Source organism: Podarcis erhardii, assembly GCF_964252035.2.
Source record: "Podarcis erhardii genome assembly, chromosome: Z".
NCBI lineage: Eukaryota > Metazoa > Chordata > Lepidosauria > Squamata > Lacertidae > Podarcis > Podarcis erhardii.
Window position 1 is genome coordinate 34186003 of NC_138504.1, and position 24763 is coordinate 34210765.

At 44.4% G+C, this 24763-nt stretch overlaps 2 protein-coding genes across 5 annotated transcripts in view; one reads left to right on the top strand and one right to left on the bottom strand.

Annotated features, from left to right (window-relative positions):
- Window positions 1-8922, bottom strand: part of DBH (dopamine beta-hydroxylase) — a 35997-nt gene extending 27075 nt beyond the window's left edge. Inside the window, exon 1 of one of the 2 annotated variants that reach the window (XM_081847078.1) lies at window positions 8907-8922. The gene's annotated coding sequence lies outside the window, so the exon portion shown is untranslated. Of the gene's footprint in view, window positions 1-8011; window positions 8279-8906 lie in introns of those variants that run through there. The other variant, XM_081847077.1, reaches the window with a different exon arrangement.
- Window positions 8923-10239: 1317 nt separating this feature from the next.
- FAM163B (family with sequence similarity 163 member B) overlaps window positions 10240-24763 on the top strand; it is a 48867-nt gene continuing 34343 nt past the window's right edge. For 2 of the 3 annotated variants that reach the window (XM_081847311.1, XM_081847313.1), the window contains exon 1: window positions 10475-10768. The gene's annotated coding sequence lies outside the window, so the exon portion shown is untranslated. The other variant, XM_081847312.1, reaches the window with a different exon arrangement.

The following is a 24763-nucleotide window of genomic DNA, read 5'->3' on the forward strand; positions in this document are numbered from 1 at the left end:
TCTGTTTTCCTCTGATCCTTATCCCAGTCCCCATGATTACTCCCCCTTTTGTCTCCAAAGCAAGCCTGGCATCACAAGATGTGCCAAAGCGCCTGGTGCTGTGGGCGACACCTGTTACAATTCAAAGAAAACAAAACAGAAAAACAAAGTCTCTTTTGCAACAGAATGGCATTCAAAGGAACCAGAGGAACGATTAGGATCAAAGCAGGAGCGTTACTTACAGCCATGCAGGGCTTTTCATGTCAGTGGTTCTGTGAGTGTTAATTGGTAGCCCCAGAGAAGAGGTAAGCACAATGAAGGGTCTCTCAACAGGGTTCCAAGTGCGCACACAAGAGGTTGCCAATAGAGCAAGAACTATGGGGGCTCTCTGCCCCTCGAACTGGCTTTTGTCGTAAGAGGCAGCATGGAACAGGCTGTCTTTCCATATTAAGGTTTCTCTTAATGACCCTCAGCCTCATGTCAGTGACTCCCACAAGGTCTCTTTGTGTCATTCAATACTTTAAAAGCATCGGGAGCAACTGTTTAATCTTGGAGGTAGTTCTGGGATAGGCAGCTGGATATTCTTTCTTCCTTTCTCTGCCCTGTTTAATTGTAACCGGCATGGCCTCTCTCTCTTAGTAATAACATTTCCTACTTGAAGGGTCGAGGCAAAATTAATTTTTGGCTAGGCAGTGGTCCAGGGCTCCCAGGAGGTGAATTCATGCAGCAACTTCAGGTCCAGGGAGGTGATGGATCCAGGCCCAGTTTCCCTCCCTTGAGCCCCAAGGAGATCCTTCTGTTGTCAGGCTTTGATGGTTAGTCCACAGGCTTCCTGGAGGCTCAAGGAAGGCCTGAGGAGAGATCTTCACAACTGGAAACCCCAACAACTGGAGAAGGTGGCACCAACCCTTTAACTGGCCAGGAGGCAGGACTTCTAGTCAATCTCTACTAAACCCTGGTGTTAAACTCAGCCAGTTGTCCAGATCCAAACTGGATGTTTGAACTTAGCTGCAGAAGTGCTGTCCATGGTCCTGAGGTCATATCTTGGTATCTCTCCATGGTGCTGAATGGGGATGCTTGACCTGAGCTGCAAGAGGGCTATCCATGGTGCTGAACTCATATATTGGTATCTCTCCATGGTGCTGACTTTTACCTTGCCTTAAGAACCCATGGCTTCCCCTTTCTTAAGCCATCTGCTCTCCTCAGTAGTGAATATCTCCGTAGACATGACAATTCATATGAGGTTTTGCTCTACCCGTTGGGTGCTGTCAGAACGTACTTCCTGATGTTGAGTCATAATCTCCTTTCTTGTAACTTGAATCCATTGGTTCAGGTCCTTCCCTCAAGAGCAGGATAAAACAAGCTTGTGACAGCCTTTTAGATTTTTGAAGATGGCTATAATATCTCCTCTCTTTTCCAGGTTAAACATATCTAATTCCCTCAATCATTCCTCATAAGGCTTAGTTTCCAGACCCTTTATCATCTTGGCCACCCTCTTCTGCACATATTCCAGCTTGTCAATATCCTTCATTAATCGTGGTGCCTAGAACTGGGCACAGTACTCCAGGTGTGATCTGACTGAGGCAGAATAGATCAGTAGGCTTGTTTGCTTTCAGGACCCTCCCCTGCCCCTGACTCTTGACATGCACGACTCAGACAGGGCAATCTAATCTATGCCTATGTAATTAAGCTTAAACTCCCAGCATTGCAACCCTGCTTTGACTGTATGGTCAACTCCAAGCCAGCAGGAAAGATCAGTTCAATGGATATGGATATTTATCCTCCCATGCTCTTCTAGTTCAATGTCCACCTTGAGACATTTCCTAGTGTGTGCTGAGCTGTAAGTGTGTTTTGCCCTGCACTCCCTTAGACACAGTGAAGACTGATCTAGTAACGGCTTGTGATAAATTATCCAAGATATTCATTCCAGAAACCTTGAGAAAGCCAAATCTTTCAGTGTGTTGCACCAGTAAGAAATGAAAACATCCTTTGGGAAACTAAAAATCAGCAAAAAGGGGGAGGGAATGTGACTTACAAGTTGTTTTTAAAAACCCGTTGTTGATGCATTAAATTAGGGATTAGAGCAGGCAACATCCCTCGGAGCTACAATCAAATAGATGTATGGCATTGCAGTTTTAAATTAAATTGGTGGAGCAGACAAAGCGAGCAGGAGAAGGAGACAGGCTTCCATCTGCTCTTCTAAAGATGGACCGCGTGCAGCTCTTGGGACATTCAATGCCCCAGGGCCTCTGACATTCACCACCAGATATCTGTGTCCTGCACCTGAATGCTCCTAATCCGATTTACTGGGGATCCTGATGAAGTTAGGGAGAGCCTGAGTCACACCACACATTGCCAGGGAAGGGAGACCACACTCTTAAGAGTTGGGAGAGAAAGAGGATGGGTCGCTGGTCACGGACCAGAGGCAAGGAAGATGGCTGCACATTGGCATGGGTTGGAGATTGCTGCTCCCAGCGTTGTGGTTCAGTGTAAGGGCAAAGCACTGTAGTGCCTTTATTTTTAATCAGGCAAAAAACAGGCAGGGTAGTACTCCAGAGAAGACTCCCTGGAAAAGACCCTGATGTTGGGAAAGATTGAGGGCACAAGGAGAAGAGGACGACAGAGGACGAGATGGTTGAACAGTGTTCTCGAAGCTACCAGCATGAGTTTGACCAAACTGCGGAAGACAGTGGAAGACAGGAGTGCCTGGTGTGCTCTGGTCCATAGGGTCACGAAGAGTCAGACATGACTAAACGACTAAACAACAACAGTACTCCAGAAAATAAAAGTTTGGAAAATGCATTAGTCACAAAACAAATGACAGGATCTCTCTTCTTATTTCATGACTGCTAATTTACTTGGGAATTTTTGCTGACAAGTACACAATGTCAACTGAAACATTTTTAGCTATATACTTCTTGACACTCTCAAACAACTCTGATAGGTTGTCGAGACCGAACTCACCCCCCGCAGAAGCCATGCTGGCTCTGCTTCAGCAAGGCTTGTTCTTCCACATTTTTGGTTATTTTATCTTTAACAATATTTCCCACCAGTTTTCCTGGAGTAATACCATTCTCTCCACTATCTCAGTATTGTCTACAATGACCATCAGTGGCTCTCCAGGGTTTCAGCAGGAGTCTTCACCAGTCCTACCTTCAACTATCTAAAGGGCTGTCATGTGGAAGATGGAGCAAGCTTGTTTTCTCCTGCTCCAGAGAGTAGGACCCAACCAATGGATTCAAGCTACAGATTCCAACTAAACATCAGGAATTGCTTTCTGATGGTAAGAGTTGTTTCACAATGGAACAGACTCCCTTGGAAAGTGGTGGACTCTCCTTCATTGGAGGTTTTTAAGCAGAGGTTGGATGAACACCTGTCATGAATGCTTTATTTGAGATTCCTGCATTGGAGAGGGTTGGACTAGATGACCCTCAGGGTCCTTTCCAACTCCACAATTCTATGATTCTGTGAGTCTATACCCAGAGACACCACTGGGGATTAAACCTAGGACCTTCTGCATGCAAGGCAGATGCTTTGCTACTGAGCTACAGCCCTTCCCGGGAACATAGGAAGAAGCTGCCTTGGTCAGAACCTTGGTCCAGCTAGCTCAGTATTGTATACTCTGACTGGTAGAAGCTCTCCAGAGTTTCAGGCAGGAGTCTCTTCCAGTCTTACCTGGAGATGTCAGAGAATGCACCTGAGATATAATGCATGCAAGACAGATGCTCCAACCACTGAGCTATGGCCACCCCTCTAAGGACACTGTTATGAGGGTGTCTCTGCCAGATCTGAAAAACTTGGCTAGTGTGCAGAACAAGGTGGGCTTTCCTCCTTACTTCCTCTTCCTCCTTTTCTGCCCCATCTGACTGGATTTGGGCAGACATGCCACTCAAACCATATAATGGAGTGCTAAAGCTCTCAAGTGGAGCCTCCTTAAACAGGGCTTTTTATCATCAGCTGTCAAATTTTTGCAAAGTCACATTTGCATAAAGAAAATTTGAATAATCCTTTAATACACTACAAATCCGCATCTCTCAGAGGGCCTTGATCTCAAATGCCTTTCCATTATCCAGATTTCACTCCAGATTCCTTGGCATCACAGACCTTGACAAAATAATAATAATCATCCCTTCCAAATATGTCCAAGCCCTCCCTTGTGAAAGCAGATAACGAGTAAACGGAAGCCTCTTTACTGCTCACAGGCAGCGGCTGAGGTAGCATGACCCTGGTTTGGACTATACCACTTCATTCTGGGCTATATCATACCTTCCATTTGGTGAGGAGTTTGCGGGAATGAATGCTTCTCCTTGCACTTTTTTTTGTAAGCCATTTTGAGGTTTTATTGCAACCAAGCGGCACACAAATCTTGTGAAATAAATAAAATAAATACATTTTTTTTTGCATAAATTAGGCCTCTGTCGTCTGACTCCCTGTCTGCCATCTGAAGGGGCATGACATCCAAGCACAGGCTGAGCACTTAGGAAACTTTGGTACTTTTCTGTAGTATACCTATTTACTCCCATTTATGGCACAGCCTCATTGTCTCTGGTTATCTCAAAGAGAGGGGGGCAGTGCGGCAAAGTAATTTGAGTGTTGGACTGAGACTTGAGAGACCAGGGTTCAAGTCCCCACTCATTCATGAAGCTTACTGGATGTGACCTTGGACCAGTCACTGCCTCTCAACCTAACCTACCTCACATGGTTGTGAGCCCCTTGGAGGAAAATGTGGGCTAAAAATGCAATAAATATATCATGGAGGAAGAACAAACAGAGGAAAGGGCAATTTAAAGGATCAGGGTGTAAAATAGGTGGAAGTATTTGAGGGGGGTTTTTTGTGTGTGGGATGGAAGAGGCAGAGGATATATCATAAAGGTTTATAAAATGGTGGTTGGTGAAGAGAACTGAAATAGTAAGGGGTGTTTTTTTCCTTCTCTTGTAAGCCTGGAAAAGGTTGCTTTGCTCTCTATTGCTCCCTGCTGGTTCAGGTAACCTGTTGCATGTGTTGTCCTTTCACTCCCAACACAGATTACAGCGGTCAGTTAGAGGGGCCTGGAGGGGCACATTTGACCCCCAGGCCTGCAGTGGCCCATGCCTGCCTCATGGCATAATACAAGAGGAGGCCAGCACAGCCAACGGTTAAGACTGATGGGAGCTGTAGTCCTAAATAAATATGGAGGGGGATTAAACAACTGGGTTGCCATCAAATGAGATAGTTTTTTTCATCTTGCATTCCTTTCTCACAGTGGTGTAATTATGTAATTTCACCTTACAACCAGCACTTTCATCAGCGAGATGGAGGATTAAAAATAAAACAAAATACAGTTGGAACACCTCTTGGCTGTTTAGAATCTTTCTCAGGTACAAACGATTAAAGCATCTTTTTCATTTCGCTTAAGCTTTTGAATTGTCATCTCTTCTTAAGCCAGCAATTGGGTTGTGTTCCAGATGTATGTTTCAACTGGCAGACAAATAGCTTCAGTCATAATTTATAACAGTCTCACAAATAATTGAAGAAAGGGGGTGGGGTTTTAGCTGGCCTTTGTCCTAAGGACTGACCCCTAGGATTATTATGTGGTATTTGGGCAAGATTGCAGTTCTTCCGCTCTTGGTTACTAACCCCCATATGAATCCTTCAAAAATTTCTCACTCTCTCAGTGTGGAAAGCAGACTTTTCAGAGCACTGGAAGTTAAACCCTGTTATCTCTTTTGCCACGGAGACAATAGGATAACCATGGGGAGGAAACATGGTGGACTTGGCACAACTTCAACAGAGATAGTTATGTGGTGATTAATGATAGCCAAGCCATACCATAAACCACTTACTTTCAACTGCTAGAAGTGCCATAACTAGACACTGGAGGGATCTCTCGGTAGTGAACACAGATCACTAGTAACAAACTCTTAAGGGAAAACTGCCCTGCTAGAAAAACTAATTAACAAATTGAAGTTAGCATGGGGACAAACACAGGAGGGCACCTTCACCCCAGTATGGCTCCCCTTTATTACATATGCAAGCCAACAAGACAATAACCAATCCCCCACAACGGCATAGAAATCAACATGGTTAACTTGACCCAACAGCGCGCGCACACAAACACAAAACCCCACTGCAACCAACCACACCCTAGGCCCCCTGGACTCTCAATCCACCAGCAAAAAGAAAGTATCTGTTTATGGGATGCTGACACAAAACTTTTGCTTATATACTATGTAAAAGAAAGAAACTTAACTATCTTCCCTTTTCCTCCCTTCTCTGCTCTCACTTCTGTTTTCCCTCAACCCTATTATTGCCTATAACAGTAACATCTCACTCTGAATATGACTGATTTGTTTGAACGATTCTATGACTTGAAAACAGAGACTTTATATGTTCTATTGTTACCCAAGAAAACTCTTTAATAAAAAAAATATGAAAAACTACCGGTATATATCTAAAAAATTGAGCACCCACTTCTCTGAATTTTGCCCTAAAGAAAGAAGCAGCATGTATTAGGACAAACTGCACATAAAATGCATGTATTGGTGAAAATAGGAAACATGCACTATATTATCTGTGGGTTGTGTCCAGGTGAGTTTAATCTGAGTAGACCCAATCAAATGAATGTATTTAATGTGTGGGCATCCAGTGAAGCTGAATGCTGGATGATTCAGGGAAAATAAAAGAAATGATTTTTCTATGTAGTGCAGAGTTATACTGTGGAACTCATTCTCACAGAAGACTTGGATAGCTTTAAAAGATGATTGGATAAATCCATGGAGGTTATTGATAGCTACTAGCCATGACAGTTATGCTGGACTACCATGGTTGGAGGCAGTAACTCTTATATACTGCATGGAAGTTAGTCACACCCATGATTTTCAAAGGGTCTACTCTGAGTAGTACTAGCAATCAATCCAATCCAATATATTTGTGATTTTAGCTATATTTTGGTAACTTGTGGTGCCTACTATTTTTTTAAGTCTGTTTTTGATTAATATTTTACCCTGTTTTATGCAAACTGCTTTGAGATAATGGTGATGATAGTTTTGATTAAGCAGTATGGAATAAATGGTATTAGGGAAATTCTGCATACCATAATGTATATATTGGGCAGATTTGCACGGGGGGGGGGGAATGCAGATGCATTTTCATGTGAATGTTTGTAGTTATTTGCAAACTGGTGCATCTGGGCATCTGGTTGGCCACAGTGAGAACAGGATGCTGGAGAAGATGGGCTACTGGCCTGATCCAGCTCCAGGGCTTTTCTTATAGACATCTGTTGTGATAGCATAATCTCTAAGCCCAGGGGCTTAGGGGGTACTTTCAAAGGGTACCTCGCAATACCAGCTGATGGGGAACAACAACTAGAAAATGCTGTTGTGCTCAGGTCCTGCTTGTGGGTTTTCCACAAGTCTGCAAGGCTCTTCTTAAGTCCTTATATAAGATTGGAAAAATGGGAAAGAGAGAATCTGGAACTGGTAAAAGTGATTCATCCAGAGTCTTCACAGGCTGGCTGCAAATTCATTTTTTAAAAAATAAAATACTGCAAGATGGTATAGAGCATATAAAGTTACAATAAGATAAATAAAAACATTAATAAAAACTGGTTGGGATAAAGAAATCCACATGGCAAAGGCCTGTTTTTTTAGGAATCTCAAAGAAGCCTGGAAGGAATCCTGCGGAACTGGCAGAGAGTTCCGCAGGACAGGGCCTCCTGTACTGAAGGTTTGCTACCCAACAGAAGCAGACTGAACCTTAGTGGTGCAGAGAACCACCAGAATTGCCTTGTCATTATGAGAATGTGAATAGATGGTAGGAGAAGATATATTTTTTAGATATTACCCTTCCTTCCTCACATTTGTGAGCTTAACAGAGTGCCATTCCTTTGCAGTTTAAAGGGAAGCTTAGATAGGCTAGTTTTAGCCCTTTAGTTTAAGTAATCCAGGACGCTTTAAGGCAGACTAGACTTTCCTAGTATTTCCTTCTTTTCTCCCACTTAAAATAACAATCACACAAACAGCTTTGTAAAAGATAAAAATAACATTTACTCACTTAGAATACTTGTTGAAGAGTAACAGATCTATAGCAGCTTTATTCAGGCAGGCTTAAAATGATCATTGTTACAAAGACATACTTAGTCTAGTTTAAAGTCTAGCTTAAAAATTGAGTCTGAGCTTGGAGCTCAGACTGCAGATGTTCTCATATTGCTTACATGGTGGAGGGAGGAAGATGAAGAGAGAGAGAAAACAAACCCAGACAGGCAGGAGAATATATAGCTACGCCCTCCCCCATGTCAGGATACAGTAGGAGAATCTCTCACAGAGTTCTCTCTAGCAAGTTTACAGGAAAACTCTGTGTGCTTCATCTCCTATCGTGTGCCTATCTAGCAAAACATGAATTGTTGGTTTGACACACCCAAATAAATATCCCACACTCAGAGGATCTCAGCAATCAAGGTGGAGCATAGGAAACCAAGGAGCCCTTAAGACTTATTAGTTGATTGGAGGGTTATAACATGGGAAGCTGCCTCATATTGAACCAGACCATTAGCTCAGTATTGTCTGTACTGACTGGTTGTTTCAGGCAAGGGACCTTCAGGATACAAGGCCAACCCGCCATTGTTATGCTACAATCTTCTCTCTCTCTCTCTCTCTCTGACACACATACACACACACACGTATTAAAACCACAGCCAACAGCCTAGGACTTTTATTATATCAGTAAATAAAACCAACTGGTGTTACTAGCAAAGCCCTGAGAAAAGAGACGCTTTTGTTTTTTGCAAACACTGAAATGGGGATCAATGCTGATTCTCTCTCTCTCTCTCTCTCTCTCTCTCTCTCTCACACACACACACACACACACACACGACATTTTGCTGCCTGAGGCGAAGGACAATATGGCACTTTCCCCCAAAGCCCATACAGGACTTGTAGCTGAATCTTACTCCGATACTGATGAAATGACTGCATCTTCCACTGTACTGAAGGGCAGCAAGCCAGCATAAGGTGTACAGGGCAGGGCACATGGTACTCACAGCTCTGTTCGCTCCCTGCCCCCCACCTCAGCATCTGCGCCCTGAGGCAGCTGCCTCACTCTACCTCATCATAGGGCCACCCCTGCACACACTCAAACACACAAAAGCTGTACATACAGGAGGGGGAGTGATGCAAGAGGACACCTCATTCTCTCAGACACTATCTACTCCCTTTCAAGCAGAGCTTCACCCCATAAAGACTAGAAACTTAGGGGGGTGGCTCATTCTTAAATGAAAGCTAAGGTTCTCAGGAAGCAGGAATGCCCACTGGTCTCTTCCCCACAAGTTCAGAATATTATGCATAGCATGGAGAAAGTGGGTAGGTTTTTTTGTTCTCCCTCTCTCCTAAAAGTAGAACTCGTGGCCATTCAGTGAAGCTGAATGTTGGATGATTCAGGACAGACAAAAGAAATGACTTCTTTGTGCAATGCATAGCTAACTTATGGCATTCACTCCCACAGGAGGCAGTGGTGACCCCCAACTCAGGTGGCTTTAAAAGAGGATTGGACGAATTCATGGAGGAGAAGGTTATCAATGAATACTAGCCATGATGGCTGTGCTCTGCCTCCATAGTTGGAAAGAGCAATACTTCTGAATACCAGTTGCTGGAAGCCACAGGAGGGGAAGAGGGCTGCTCTTGTGCCTGAATCTGCTTGTGGGCCTCTGGCTGGCCACAGAATGGTGGGCTAGATAGGCCATGGGCCTGATCCAGCAGGCTCTTCTTATGTTGTTATGTAGGAAGAATTATGGTGGGGTGGGGAGAAAAGAAAGAATTTGTCCCCTTTCTCCTTTGGGTGGCTGGAATTCTGCAAGCAGGTGGAGACCTTTTTATTTGGACATTCCTTTGGGAATCGAATGCTTTTAAAAGAAAGGGCATCTAATTGTTTTTCACACTTAAAAAATCATAGTTCAGTTGTTTTTTAACAGTTATATTTTCTTTGTTTTTAGCTTTTTCATTATATCTGCGTTGTTTTAATTTGTGTAAGCTTCCTTGAATCTCAGTTTGGGGAAAAGGCAGGAACAACAACAACAACAACAACAATAGCAGCTGCGCCAGCTGCTTTTAGGACAGCCATCCAAACAACCCTAGAAAGGCGCCCTCCTGCTGGTGCGCGGATCCTGTCCCCTCTCCAGCAGTAGAGCATTTCCAGAGCGATTCTCAGCGCGTGTCCTATAGCTGCTGCTCTGAGCTGAGTGGCGCGCGGGGGCTCGCTCACTCTTCGGGACCAGCGCGCGCGCTCTCGCTCGCCTGCCAGCGCCTGCCCAGCCGCTGCAGCGCGTCCCTGCACCCGCCGCGTCGGGCAAGCGCGCAGCCGGCTGCTGCTGCTGCCTTCTCGCCGTCTCCTCCTCCTCCTCCTCCTGTGCGCCCCTGCGGAGCCCAGGCGCCCCAGCGGAGCCCGGGCGCCTCGGAACTGTGCCTTTCCCTCCCGCCGCCCTGAACTTTGGAAAGCCCGCTGCAGAGGGTAAGAGAGGGGGCCCGTCATCCATCATGGCTCAGGTGTGATGGACTAGTGGAGCTCCTGGCTGGGCAACCGAGCTCAGCTGCGTCCGAAGCAGACTTAATACTATTATTTTAAAAAGGAAGCTCGCAACCGCCTTGTCTTGGAAGGATCGTATATCTCTACATTCTCTCTCCCCCCCCAGTTATCTTAGCGCTGATGCCCCGCAGGTAGAAGGCTTTGGAAGAGATGGTGCTCACCTGAAGGAACGAAAAGTGGGGGGAAGAGATATATGTATATAAGGGGCTCTAAATACAATTCCAGTGTTTAAAGGTAAGATTTGTTCATTTATTTGCAGGAGGTGGCTGGGAAAACGGTTTTCATTTTTTTATTTCCTACGGTCATTTCTCTGTTTAAGATCCCCCTCTTTTGCCCCTTCCCATTTCTGCTGAATGTAATTTTGGGGATCTGGAGGAGGGGACTTTCCCCATCCCTTGCTTATTCTGGTCTTGCTTTTGAAGAGACTGAAAGATGAGTGAGAAAATGGATGCTCTCTAGAAGTGGGGGTGGTCTCTGCTCAGGTGTTGTTGCCACAATACATGCCCAATATATACCCAAACCCACACGGTTTAAAAAGGGAAAGGTATTGGATGGGTGGTGGCGGTTTGAGAAGTTGGAGAGCTAGTTTTGACCCTAACAGTTGGCGAAATGCTGCCTATTATCATTGGAAAGGCATCTTGTGTTCATTTTATTTATTTATTTGAAAACCAGTCTAGAGAAAATTCATGGATCTGACCAAGAATCAGCAAAGGACTAGGAGGAAGCTCACAAGCAAGGCATGAAAATGACAGCCTTTTAGAGTTTGTTCCCAGCACCCAGTACTGCGAGGTACACTATCCCTGATTTTGGAGGTCCTATTGGCTGTTGTGGCCATGACACAAAGCCATGTTTCTCTCTAGTGTGCCTTCTCTTTATTTAGAGTGTATGTGTTGGGGGGGAGCATCTGTGGCTCTTCAGGTGTTACCAACATCCCAGCCCTTATCATCCCTGGCCATTGGTCAGGCTGACTGGGACTGAAGGGAGCTGGGAGTCCAGTGACACCTGGAGAGGAAAAGGTTTCCCTAGTCCTGATTTAGAGCGTAGAATCAGAGTTGGAAGGGACCTTGAAGATCATCAGGTCCACCCCCCTGCAATGCAGGAATAAACAGCTGTCCCACACAGGGATTGAACCTGCAACCTTGGTGTTATCAGCACCATGCTGTAACTAGCTGAGCTATCCCATCAAAAACATAAAATGGTCACCTAGGATCATATTGAGGATGCCTGATAGAACTTCCAGTAGCTCCACACCATCTTGTAGAGTGCAGAATCTCCCCCTCTTCCCAGAGCAACAGGAGAGATGTGCAGCACCCACTAAAGACCCTCCCCAACATTAAAAAGAAAAAGAAATGTGAGGCCCACATGCCCTCCAAAAGGTGATCTTGAACCTTGCAGCAACAAACTCCGCTGCTTTCTAGGACCACTCTCCAACAGATAACGTCCCCTGTGTGGTGATTTCCATGCCATCCTGCCTGTGCTGTTCCATAAAGCAAGAGGGTCATTGCATGTTTCAAATGCTAGATCTTTACAGGAAAGGAAGTGAAATGTTTTTGGTAACATTATGACTAAGACGGCAACTAAAGCAGCTGGAGAGACTGTCTCCAGAATTCTTGGGGAAGAGCTGTGTATCCCAGTGGGTAGAGCAGCATATGCTTTGCTTGCAGGTTCAGTCCCTAATGGCATCTCCAGGTAGGGCTGGGAAGGACTCTGGACTGAAACCTTGGAGAGCTGCTGCCGGTCAGTGTCAGCAATACTGGAGTAGCTGAATTTCTGTTTCTGTTTAATTATACCAGTTCATAAGATCCACGAGGACTGGAATATTACTTGATTTCTAGTAGAAGGCTCATAGCTCAGTGGCAGAGCACATGCCTCGCAGGCAGAAGGCCCCAGTTTCAACCCCAGGGATCTTTGCATAGGGCTGGGAAAGACTCCCTGTCTGAAACCCTGAGGAAGCACTGCCAGTCAGCGCTTAGGCAAACAATCTTGAGTTGCATGCACCAGTCATTTGATTGGGCATAAGGCAACTTCCTACATTTCTGTCCAGTGAACTGTATCAGCAGTAAAGACGAAAAGGAAGCCTTACCTTCTCCCACAATGCACAACTAGCTTCTGGAACTTACTGCCACTAGACTGCTGGCTTGATTGTTTTAAAAGCGGATTTGACAAATCCATCAAGGGTGAACTCTCTTGATAGCTGCTAGCTACAGGAACTCCATGGAATTGCCATGTTACAAGGAAGTGTTTGGGGAGTAGGGGCTGGAATCTTGCCACTGTGTGGTGCTTGTGAGCTTTCCAGAGGCATTGAACCAACCACGCCTGCAAACCATGGTCTGATCCAGCAGGGCTTCAGTTACATTAACTTCTGATACACATAGATATTTCTTAAAAGGTAAGTTGCAGTAAAGCAAGTTTACAGTGAATACTTTCAGAGGAGATCACCAGGCTGAACTTTTCTACCTGTGCGATTGTTACAGAACTGTCAAATTCAGTTTGCATTAAGCTCTGTTCTTGTTGAGAGTCTCTTCACTGAGAGTCAGGCTAATCATTGAGTGAGTCTTCTAGTGGAAGCTTTTGCAGGGGTTGGGCGATGCTATGTGACTTCTTCTAGACTGTTTAATTACTGCTTGATTGTAACAAACACCCAAGTGGTTTACAAGAAATATTAGAGTTATCAAACATGTAAACTTTTTTAAAAAGTAAAAACAGCAGTAAACTAAAAATAGATTAAAACATGTCAACAGAAATGTTTCTGGATAGGCATGCGTAAACAAAAATGTTTTAAATGAACACCAAAAATAATACAGCAAACATGCCTGGCAGACATCAGTAGTCAGTGCCACCGAACTGAAAGAAGAATTTCTTACAAGTGTGGAATAAGTATTATGTGACACCTGTAACACTGCCAGTTCCACAAATCGAAGTGGTCAAGTTGGAGCATGTGGGGTAAGGTGAATTGGTCCCAAGTTGCTACGGGCTTTATATACCTGTGGTAACACTTTGCACTTGACCTGGCAGATCAGCAACCAATGTACATCTCTGAGTGTTTGGGCTCCTCTGCTGCTGTGAAGAAACATTCGTCCTGATCTGGCTGGCTCTCCTATAGTTGCTGCTTTTATCCCCAGTCTGGCAGTGATGTCTCTTTGGAGCGTGAAGTCCAGGATCCCTAGGTTAGATTAATGTAAGGAGCTGTGCATGGGGATGCCTCTGAAAACAGTTTGGAAACCTCAGCTGGTGCAGAATTCAGCAGCCAGGTCGCTCCCTGGAGTGAGTTGGTTTGAGAACATAACACCAATCCTAGCTCAACTGGACTGGTGGCCAGTCAAAGGGCTTAATCCAAAGTGCTGGTTTTGCCCTATAAAGCCTTAAATGGCTCAAGACCACAGTATCTCAAGGACTGCCTCTCCCCATATGAATCATCCCAGGCCCTTCAATCATCACCTGAGGCCCTTTTGGTGTGCCCCAACATGGAAATGGGCCTTTTCTGTGGTGGCTCCCCATTTGTGAAATGCTCACCCCAGGAAGGCTCATTTGGTGCTTTCACTATATATCTTTAGGTGCCAGACCAAAACTTTCCTCTTCTCTATGGCATCTTAAAAGAGTACCGGGTGGGGGAGTGGGTAATGTTTTAGTTTGTGACTATGCTATGTATTTTTTGCATTTTGATATTGTTAACTGCCTTGTGATCTTTGGATGAAGGGCAGTATAGAAGTTTATTTTAAAAAAAAAATCACAATGGGCACCCATGGCTGCCAAACTCTGACATAAAAAATGCTGCTCTCCTGCTTGGAGTCTTGGGAGGTGCGGTCAAGATGGCACCTTGCAGATCTGGGCGTGGGGGCTAACCTTCATTTGGTCTGAGGTCTATGTACACCTTTGGCCCACCCCCAGAGCTGCATACCAGGGGTGGGTATGGAGACTCCGCAATCATGCACATGCACACAGACATTCAGATGATGCATCCAAACACATGGGACATTGTGCAGATCAGCTGAAAAACAGGATATCAACCCTTCCCTACGCATCAGATGACCTATCTGACAACTGGTAAAGGAGGGGAATTTTCACAGCACCATTAGAGTGTTGAGCTGGGTGGGGATCCAGCCTGCTGTCTAATTTAATTGTTGTTTTTGATGCTATCAAAATCAGTGGGGTCATAAAAATAAATAAATACTTGATTTACCTGATCCAGTCCCTGAGTTGGGGTTTGGCCATTCCTGTGGAGAGTGATGGGTGGAGCCCAGAAGAATTTGGAGCCAATACCTTTGATCCTGGTAACCTGATGGAAATCAACTTGGCCAGTACCACCCTGATTGGTTGGCATCCCTGACTGGCCAGCAGTTCATGAGGTAACCCTGATTAGTCAGTTGAAGAGCACATCCTGACTAATAAAGTGCAGAAGGGCCCCTGGTATATTGGTAGGGAGGGGATTCTGGGAACTGTGACAGAGTCTCCATTGGGGTGTCCATTTTTCATACTTGGGTGATAATTTCAGAATGAGAATTTTCTAGAAAATATACAACCATCTTGCTTGGCACTTGTGTGTATAGTTTAACCTATGCCACACACACAGGCTTGCAAGTTTGGGACAGAGCTCTCAAAACTAGGAGCAAGCCATCAAGAGGTCCAGAAAGTTTGTTGGGAGGTGTCTGATTGCAAATGGTGGTGACAAATGGGAAACTGCTCTGTAGCCTTAAAATGGCTTTTATCTGTGGTTTCTTTTTAAGGGGAAATGTAGTTCTTGTGGGGGTAGAGGTTGAAGCTAGGGATCTGAAGCAGAGAATTCTTAGCACCCACAAACTACAGTTCCCAGGATTCTTTGGGGTGGGCAGCCTCAAGGGACATAAAGCTGATAAAGATTTGTAGTAGACACACACAGAAGCTAGTTGCAGGTCTTTATGCTTTGTGTGATGCCCAAATCATAATTCTTTATTGGCATTCCACCAGCTTTTGAAGATTCACCTGTTTACACAGACATTCCTTTGATCTCTTGACCTGACTCCCATTTTGTTAATTGCTCTGTCATTTTAATAGGATTTTTCTATTGTGTACAATTTAATTAGAGAAATTTATATTTCAGTGCTTGAAAAACTGGTATTTATACTTTGCAAACTGTGTAGAAGTCTGTTTTGGCATTAAGTGGTATATAAATTTTAAAACAATGACTGAGAAATCAAACTATCACAGTTCTGTACCAAACTGAATTAAATGGTTTTCATCACTTAAGCATATTATGTCAAGTTTCCATACTCATATGTATTATTTTGCATCATGGGGGGAGGTATTAAAAGCCTCCCCTCCCCCCCCCAACCTGGTTGTAGAATAACACACACAGGTCTTCTCCTTGTCTTCTGAGAGTTCACACTTTTGGGGAGGGGAATACCGGAGGAAATGCATTTTTTTCCAGCTGAAACTCACCAGAACTCAATTCCAGCACCTCTCAGGGGTGTGCCATTACCATTCGAAGAGAACCAGGCAGGTGTTCACAGTGAGTTCCAGCACCACTTTTTCTAGAAAAATAGCACTGAGTGGAGGTTTTGAGTTACTGAATAATTTGCACAACACCTGTTCTGATCTTTGATCAATGGGACTGCAGAATATGCACAGTTCTTGTGATACTTCTGAGAACAGGAGGGAGGCAGAATGGTATTTCAAACAGATGGTATTGGGGAAAGTGTCTCCGACATGGTCTCTACTGAGTCTCCTTGGTAGACATGACTTGACCTGAGAGCTTTTACAAGTGTCAGTCAAGAATGTATGACCTGCTCTGGCCTATAGCTGTTAAGGGGAGGAGCAAGAGTGGATTATTCCACTGTTAGGGCAAAGCAAGTCAACTGCCTCAAGCAAGAGATGTTGGCAACCTACCCCCCCACCCCATGCTATTTTCCCGAGACCGCTAAGCCAGCCTGCTGCCCCTTCCCTCCCCTCCCCTAGATGTGGCCCCATTGTAAGCACTGAAGTATGATTTAGTTGTTGGTCCAGCTGTGTTCTTTGTATGGAATGAGGGAGGAGGCCACTGTCCCACCTAAACAAAATGGCATGGCCTGGCCCTGGCAATTGTGGGCACCATGTTGCCAACCCATAGATAGACTGCAACCAGTGGCTTGGCTGCAATTTATTGTTATCATTTTTATTTATTCTATTTCTGTATTTTTCCTCCAAGGTGCTGAAGGTGATTGTCCCCCAGGTTCAAATTCTTTGCTCAGCTATGAAGCTTGCTGGGTGACCTTGGGTCAGTCAAAAACTAACTACCTCACAGAGTTCTGGGGATTAATTCTGGAGGGGGGTGAACTGTGTATGCCACATTGAGCTTCTTGGAGAATAAGGTGGGATATAAATGCAATAAATTTAACCAATCAAAAATACGCACTTATACACACAGTTCGCTTTAGCATATGCATTTTGGGACACATTACTTTGCTCAGGGCTTTTCTGCAGCCAGAACTCACAGGAACTCAGTTCTGGAACTTCTCAGTTGGGCACCATTGCCATTCTAAGAGAACAAGGGAAGTGTTCATGGTGAGTTCCATCACCTCTTCTTTTGTAGAAAAATACCACTGCAATATGGGGAGGAGAGTGGATTTTTAAGGAGGGCTGCGTTTCAATTTGCATGTTGTTTTGGAAAGTACAAATCAAGTATGTTTGCCTTCAAAATGCAAACTGAATGCAATTTTCTCCCTCCAACCCACCCTGTGCCCAGAGGTGCTATGAATTACACCTGTTGGTTGGGGGGAAATGATAATTTGCAACAATTCAGAGTCCTCAGAGTGTGTGGGATTAACATGAATGCATGACACGCCCTTATGCTTGCTGGAGTGGTCCAGTAGATAATTTCATTTCCCCTTGGTCTCTAGCAATGGGGTGGCTGCATACGCTTTGTAAAGACAGGTGCTTTCAGATGGTGCTTAAGTGGCTCCAGAGTTAACCACAATTGCTCAAAAAGGAACCACTTTGGTGTTTTTAGTTATCTCTCTCGAACCGAGCTGAGAGTGAGTTTGACCCGGGATGTTAATTGCTGAAATAAATTAAGGCCATGCAGCTGTAATTAAAGCTTTAGCATTCCCACATGCTGGGCCTCTGAAGTAGATTCGTTAATGGGAGTGAGGAACTGGAAACAGGTCGGTGTGATCCTTTAAGTGAGGGGAGCAATTACGGGATTTCTGACACTGATTCATTATTTCATGGCTGGTTGTTTCAGACTCCAGAAATATAATTAATTTGATGCAGAAGCAAAGAGGTGAAAGAGCAATACTGCATTTGTCTGTGTTTCCAGCACACTAACCTTAGTTTATCATGGCTCAGTACATATTGCGGTAAATACTGTTTATGCAATTGTCTTGTTTGAATAAATGCTAGGATGAAATAGATTTCGAAATTCTTGCAACTTGTTAAACAGGGCTTGATTTGGAGGTCTTCTGCTGCTGAACTGAAGCGTGTGAATAGTTTACTCCACTGTGTTAGAGAGGGCAGCCCCTGTTTTAAGCACATTTCACCCTTATTCCTGAAAATGTTTACTTTTATAATGTAGAAGGGTGAGCTTTGTCTGCCTTCAGAGACAGAGAAATACCTTTTGGGTATTTTTGCATAAGTCTGCTTCTTGACTGGACAGAGGTGAGTCAGGCCAGCGGCTCATTAGGGATGCAGGAAGTCTCCTTTGCAGGCAGATTGCACTCCCAAGTCTCTGCGCTGGGAGTAACTGAAGGATCCAGCATACCTAATGCAGAGACTGAGCACAATTAACCTGTCCCAAGTAGAGCCTGGTTGGAAGGGGTGACAACTGGGCCAGTTACTCGGCAGAGATACAGTGGGCAACTCCTCCTTCCAAATCAGGAGCTGGTAAGTTACACTCTCATGGTAGGGAGACTGATTAGGAAAATGCAAGGCTGGAACAGAACAGAGAAATGGTAGTACCAATGGCTACAGTGCTAATGAGCTACTGGCACATGGCGAAGTCTCAGAGGCTGTTTCAGTTTGTTATGGTTAGGGCAGTCAGTCTAGGTGATGCTCTGAATTCCCTCCAATTCTTGGGGTCCTGTACCAAGTAGGGTTAGAATTAAAGAGAGCAGCTTACTGAACTGGTCAGAAATGTTTCTTTGCAAGACAGTGACTTTAGCTGGCCACTTAAGAGTTCTCATCAGCATCCCAAAAGACTGAGTTAGGTTGCAACTAAGTGATAATGCCCTCCAGGAGAACAATAGCCAGAATGATGTGTGAGAGCTGAGCTGGAAGCAGGTTGGAAGCTGGAGACACAGAGACCTGTGCTGGATCCAAAGCTGCGACTAATGGAGAAGCAAGATCTGTCAGAGTGTTAATGCTGCGAGGCCTTCCATTGTATGCTCAGGTTGTATATATGTGTAAATAAAACCATATATCCTAATGGCACCACAGCTTCTTTTGACCTTCATTCCAAGAGAATCGAACCCTGAGTAAGTGCTGGTCATAACTGTATCTTGTATGAATTTTATGAAAGTTATAAAAAAAATTACGCAAAGCATGCATGAGAAAACATGGCATATGGTAACTGCAAATAGATACAAAATAGAGATTCTCCATATGATGGTTGTTTGGACTAGCATTCCTCCATTTATTTCTAGGGATGTATTCCTTGGACTACTCCTTGACTCTTTGATTCTGAGGCAGCTGGGAAAGTGAACCTAAGAGCAGCCTTTTCCAAAAGTGAGAAAATCTAGAACCAGTGTGTTGTAGTGGTTTAAAGTCTTGGATTAGGAAGCAGGAGATCAGGGTTCAACTCCCCATTCAGTCACGAAGCTCACTGGGTGACCTCGGGGCAGTCACTGCCTCTCAGACTAAACTACCTCACAGGGTTATTTTGTGAATAAATTAAAAGCCATGCTCAGAAGGGCTATGTGTCAGCATGTGGGGAGTTTTTGTCTTATTTTCATATTACTGTAAGTCCTTGGAATGACTTCCTCCTCTGTAGCCCCAGAAAAGAATGATCAAATAGTGAGAGCATAGAATCATAGAGGTCTAAAGTTGGAAGGGACCCAGAGAGCCATTTATTTCAAGCCCCTGCAATAAAGAATCTTAACTAAAGCATCCATGACGGCCATCCAACTTCTGCTTAGAAACCTCCAGTGAAGGAGAGCCTGCCTCTGTCAAACAGCTCTTACTAACAGAAACTTACCTTGTCCAGCCCACATTTTACCAGTTCTCCACAAGTACAGTGGTACCTCGGGTTACAGACACTTCAGGTTACATACGCTTCAGGTTACCGACTCCGCTAACCCAGAAATAGTACCTTAGGTTAAGAACTTTGCTTCAGGATGAGAACAGAAATCGAGTGGCAGCGGTGCGGCAGCAGCAGGAGGCCCCATTAGCTAAAGTGGTACCTCAGGTTAAGAACAGTTTCAGGTTAAGAACAGACCTCCAGAACGAATTAAGTTCTTAACCCGAGGTACCACTGTATATCATAGAAGACTTTGTCAAAAGCCTTACTGAAATCAAGATACACTACATCCACAGTATTCCCCTTATCTACCAAATGTGTAACTCTATCAAAATAAAGAAATTTGTTTTTGAGAAAGCCATGCAGGGTCCTTGTAATCACAACATCCTTTTCTAAGTGCTCACAGACTGACTGTTTAATTATGATACCAGAATCTCTCCTGGTATCGATGTCAAGCTCACAGATTGGTAGTTACCTGAGTCTTTTCCCCCACCCTGCTCTTTTTGAGGATGAGGACAACACTGTCTGCCTCCAGTTTGTAGGGACCTCACCTGTTCTCCAAGAATTATCAAAGATTATAGACAAAGGCTCTGAGATTACATCCACAGTTTCCTTTGGTAACCTTGCAGCTGATCAAGCCCTGGAGATTTGAATTCATTGAATTCAATGAAATTGTGGCAATGGAGTAATATCAGAGTAGTTGAAATCTCCCATGACTGCTATATCTCTCCTTCTAGAAAGTTTGGCAATCTGCTGTAGAAAGGCATCATCCAATTCTTCAGTCTGGCAACTCCACTTCTTTTTCCACCCATGGAAAGTTTGCAAATATTCTCGAACCCCCTTGAAATCTCACCTGTGGAAACACCTTTGCTGTCAATATCATTGGTTACTAGTTCCAGGTGTAACTCCAGGTGCGAGTTGTTCCTATGATACATGGCCATGGGACATTTTTCAGCTATGGGTTGGGAGTCTTTCACATTCAAATTAAATTGGGATAGACAGCAATGTTCTGATCACATTTCATAAGCTGCTGGGAGTTGGATGTGTTTAGAATTTGTCCCCCCCCCCAAAAAAATGCTGGCAATTTCCTCAAATGTGTTAATTTCCCCCCCATTCTACCACCTGCTTCTTTTAATTCTGGGGCTGCTGTGATCTATTTTTGGCTACTTGAATCCAAGCTGGCAACAATCTCTCTCTTTCTCTTTCTCTCTCCAGATGGAATCAAAACCTCTTGCTTGCTGGGAGTCCTTGTTTTTCTTTGAACAGTTGTTAAATTTAGGTGTTTTGATTTCAAGGTTCTCTCAAGTTCTCATTCCCAAAAGGTGTGAGGTGTTTTGGTTTTTTAAGCACATGATCTTCTTTTTTTTTAACAAGTACATTAAGGGTATATTTCTTCAAAATCAATGACCGTTTGTTTGTCTTTTGCATTAAGCAAAGAACAGGGGTGGGGAATAAATTTGGTTCACATCATCATAGAATCATAGAGTTGGAAAGAGACCTCAAGGGTCACACACACACACACACACACACACACACACACAATTCAGGAATCACAGATAAAGAATCTCTCACAGATGGCCAACTAAGCTCTGTTTCAAAACCTCCAATGAAGGAGAGTCCACAACCTTGCGAGGGAGTCCATTGCACTGTCAAACAGCTCTTACAGTTAGAAAGTTTTTTCCTAATGTTTAATTTGAATTTTTTTTCTTGCAATTCAGATCCATTGTTTGGGATCCTACCCTCTGGAACAGCAGGACACAAGCTTGCTGCATCTTCCACGTGACAGTCCTTTAGATAAACGAAGATGGCTATCATATCGCATCTCAGTCTTCTCTTGTGCAGGCTAAACATACCGATCTCCAGGGCTTTTTTTTCTGCTGGAACTCATCAAAATTCAGGTGGGCACCATTGCCATTATAAGAGAACATGGGAGGTGTTTGTGGTGAGTTCCAGCACCTCTTTTTTTTAGAAAAATATCACTGCCCAACTCCTTCAGCTGTTCCTCATAAGGCTTGGTTTCCAGTCCCTTAATCATCTTGGTCACCGTCCTCTGCAAACCATCCAGCTTATTGATATCCTTCTTAAATTCCAGTGCCCAGAATGGAACACAGAACTCCAGGTAGAGCCTGACCTAGGTAGAATAGGTTGACAATATTTTTTTCTGTTGATGCGGATACTACACTTTTGCTGGTGCAGCCTAGAAATGCATTAGCATCTCCTCCTCCTCCTCCTCCTCCTCCTCCTCCTCCTCCTCTTCCTCCTTCTTCTTCTTGCTGCTGCTGCTGCTGCTGCTGCTGCATCACACTGTTGACTTATATGAAGCCTGTGATCTATTAAGAAACCCTAGATCCTTTTCACATCAAACTTGGGGCAGAGGTCATTTTAGTGGCATGACTGGTGCAGTTGCCCTGGGTGCTTCACTGCAGGGAGAGCCAAAAGAATGCTGTAGAATGGAGCACGAGAGGTGGTGAGCACCAAATTTTAGCACTGCACAGGGCAGCATGGAAATTTGAGAGCCAAAAGTCTGCCACTGCTAGGATCCCCCATCCAATGTTTGTGCATCTATTTCATTATAAACCCATCACATTTGCACTTCTCAAACCAGCATGCAAACTGAACATGCAAGCTGTCCTTCAAAATCTTCAGTTCTCTCACTCGTGATGCAGGTTACCAGCCAGAAAATGCAGACAAAGGTGGCTGTGTACAAAGGTACCCATTCGTAGTGCAAAGAAGTAATTTTTCTCAATCCAGAATCATTCATGCTCATCCTTAGCATGCTGCTTTCAGTCTAGATAGAGTCTCGATCATGCCATCCACAAGGGTTGGTGTGGTTCCTTTGTATACATTTGAAAACCCTCCCCTTTATTTGGTTAGCCATGTCTTTCACTCCCTGCATATATGCTCCAGGTGAATGCAGTAGGAAGTGTTGATTGCCACTCTGGGGGGACACCCACCTACAATGTCATGGGGCAGGTTTGGACATGCCTCCCCACTGCTGGGACCACCTCCATCCATTTTCAAATGAACACACTGTAAAGTAGTGCTGAATCAATCTGCACTGACCTTTTTATATTTTGGGAATGAAAGTAGTTGATGAAAAGGTGTTTTTCAGTGGCATAAAATCTGCAACAGGCCCAGATTGTGTGTGGACTAAGTGGGAAAAGCCCTGAGTTCAGTGTGCATTAAATGTTATTTAAAGATAATGTTGTGAAGTATGCAGCCCATGTGTTTATTGTGGAGAAATAACATATGGAAATGCATTTTGTTGGAGAAAACTGCTTTCAAAGCTGTGTTGTTAGGCAAAATTGTGTATGGTAATGCATATTGCTATGACTGTAAGTTCATTTCAACTGAATACTGAATTATTAAATTGTAGTTAGTGAAGGGAAGGTAGTAATAATAATAATAATAATAATAATAATAATAAGCACTGAAATATCTCAGAATTTTCATGTGGACTTAAAAAACAAAACAAAAAACACCTTCACAAACTAATGCAACCATTCCAGGTTGAGGAATGGCATGATCAGAGTTCAATGACACATTTTGGCCCAGCAAAAACACTCAAGGGTGTGAAACGGGGCCTGTGTTGGGTGTGGCTTAAGGAGAGTTCTGAGGGCCAGGCAGAGATCTCTGGTTCACATCCAGGTTCTCCCTCAAGATTTGAGAGCTGGTGTGGTTTAGGCTAGGAGCTGAGAGACTGGGGTTCAAATCCCCCCAACTCAGCCATGAAGCTCACAAGGTGATTGGGCTGGTCACTGCATCTCAGCCTAACCTACCTCACAAATTTGTTGTGAAGTTAATAGGGAGATGATGGGAAGGAGATCTACACATGTTACATTGAGCTCTTTGGAGGAAAAGGTTGGCTCAAGATGCCACACACGTTACACATTAGAGATTCTCCATCCCTGTGCCACGGGACGCAGGTGGCGCTGTGGGTTCAACCACAGAGCCTAGGACTTGCCGATCAGAAGGTTGGTGGTTCGAATCCCCGCAAAACATGTGCGCTCCTGTTGCTCGGTCCCTGCTCCTGCCAACCTAGCAGTTCAAAAGCACGTCAAAGTGCAAGTAGATACTGTAAATAGGTACCGCTGCAGCGGGAAGGTAAACAGTGTTTCTGTGTGCTGCTCTGGTTCGCCAGAAGTGGCTTAGTCATGCTAGCCCAAGCTGTACGCCGGCTCCCCTGGCCAATAAAGCGAGATGAGCGCCACAACCCCAGAGTCGGCCACGACTGGACCTAATGGTCAGGGTTCCCTTTACCTTTACTTATCCCTGTGCCACAGTGCTAGCTCTTGAGGTGTTTGTTCATGTGGTGACCTAGCCTGACCTCTGGCCCTGCCTTTCTGATCAGCCCTGGCAACTAGCCTCAGGTTTCCTATTCCTGAGTCATCTCCATCTGCTCCCCACAGCTTGTCCATGACACAACCAGGCCAACGCCAGGTCTGATTGCATTTAACAATGGAGTCAATCGTGTGCCGTGCATTGTGTGCTGCGCAGAGCCTCTGTTGGCTTTAGCTGCTTCCAGTTGTGAGCAACAGCTGTGAAAAAGGAAAAATCCATGCTACAGAACGTAGCACATGGGCTTTCTCCATGGGATGGAGTCTTTCCTGCCAACACCCAAGAGAGTCGTCTGTAGGGAAGGAGGCAGTCTTTCAGATATTTGAGCCTGAGTCAGTTAGGGCTTTAAATACATGAGCACCTTGAATCAGGCCCAGATATGAACTGGCAACCAGCGCACCTTTTTTTTCTTTTTTTTCTTTTTTTGAAACGAGGTATATGATATATAACGTTGCACCATACCCTCCCCTCACCCAGAAATAGCTGGGGAGGGGACAAGATGGAGCTTTGAAATTGAAAGGCAGAATATGGTCCTGGAAATGGTGTGCCAGCTCTTTCCCCAGTACTTAACTACGCTTGATGTTGTAATGCAGCACCCCTTTGCGCTTCCTCCCATGAGCACCTTTCCTTTGAATGATGGTGGAGCAGCTGAGCCAGGATTTGAACCTGAAATGTAAAATAGGGTTCTGAATCTATCTGCTACATTT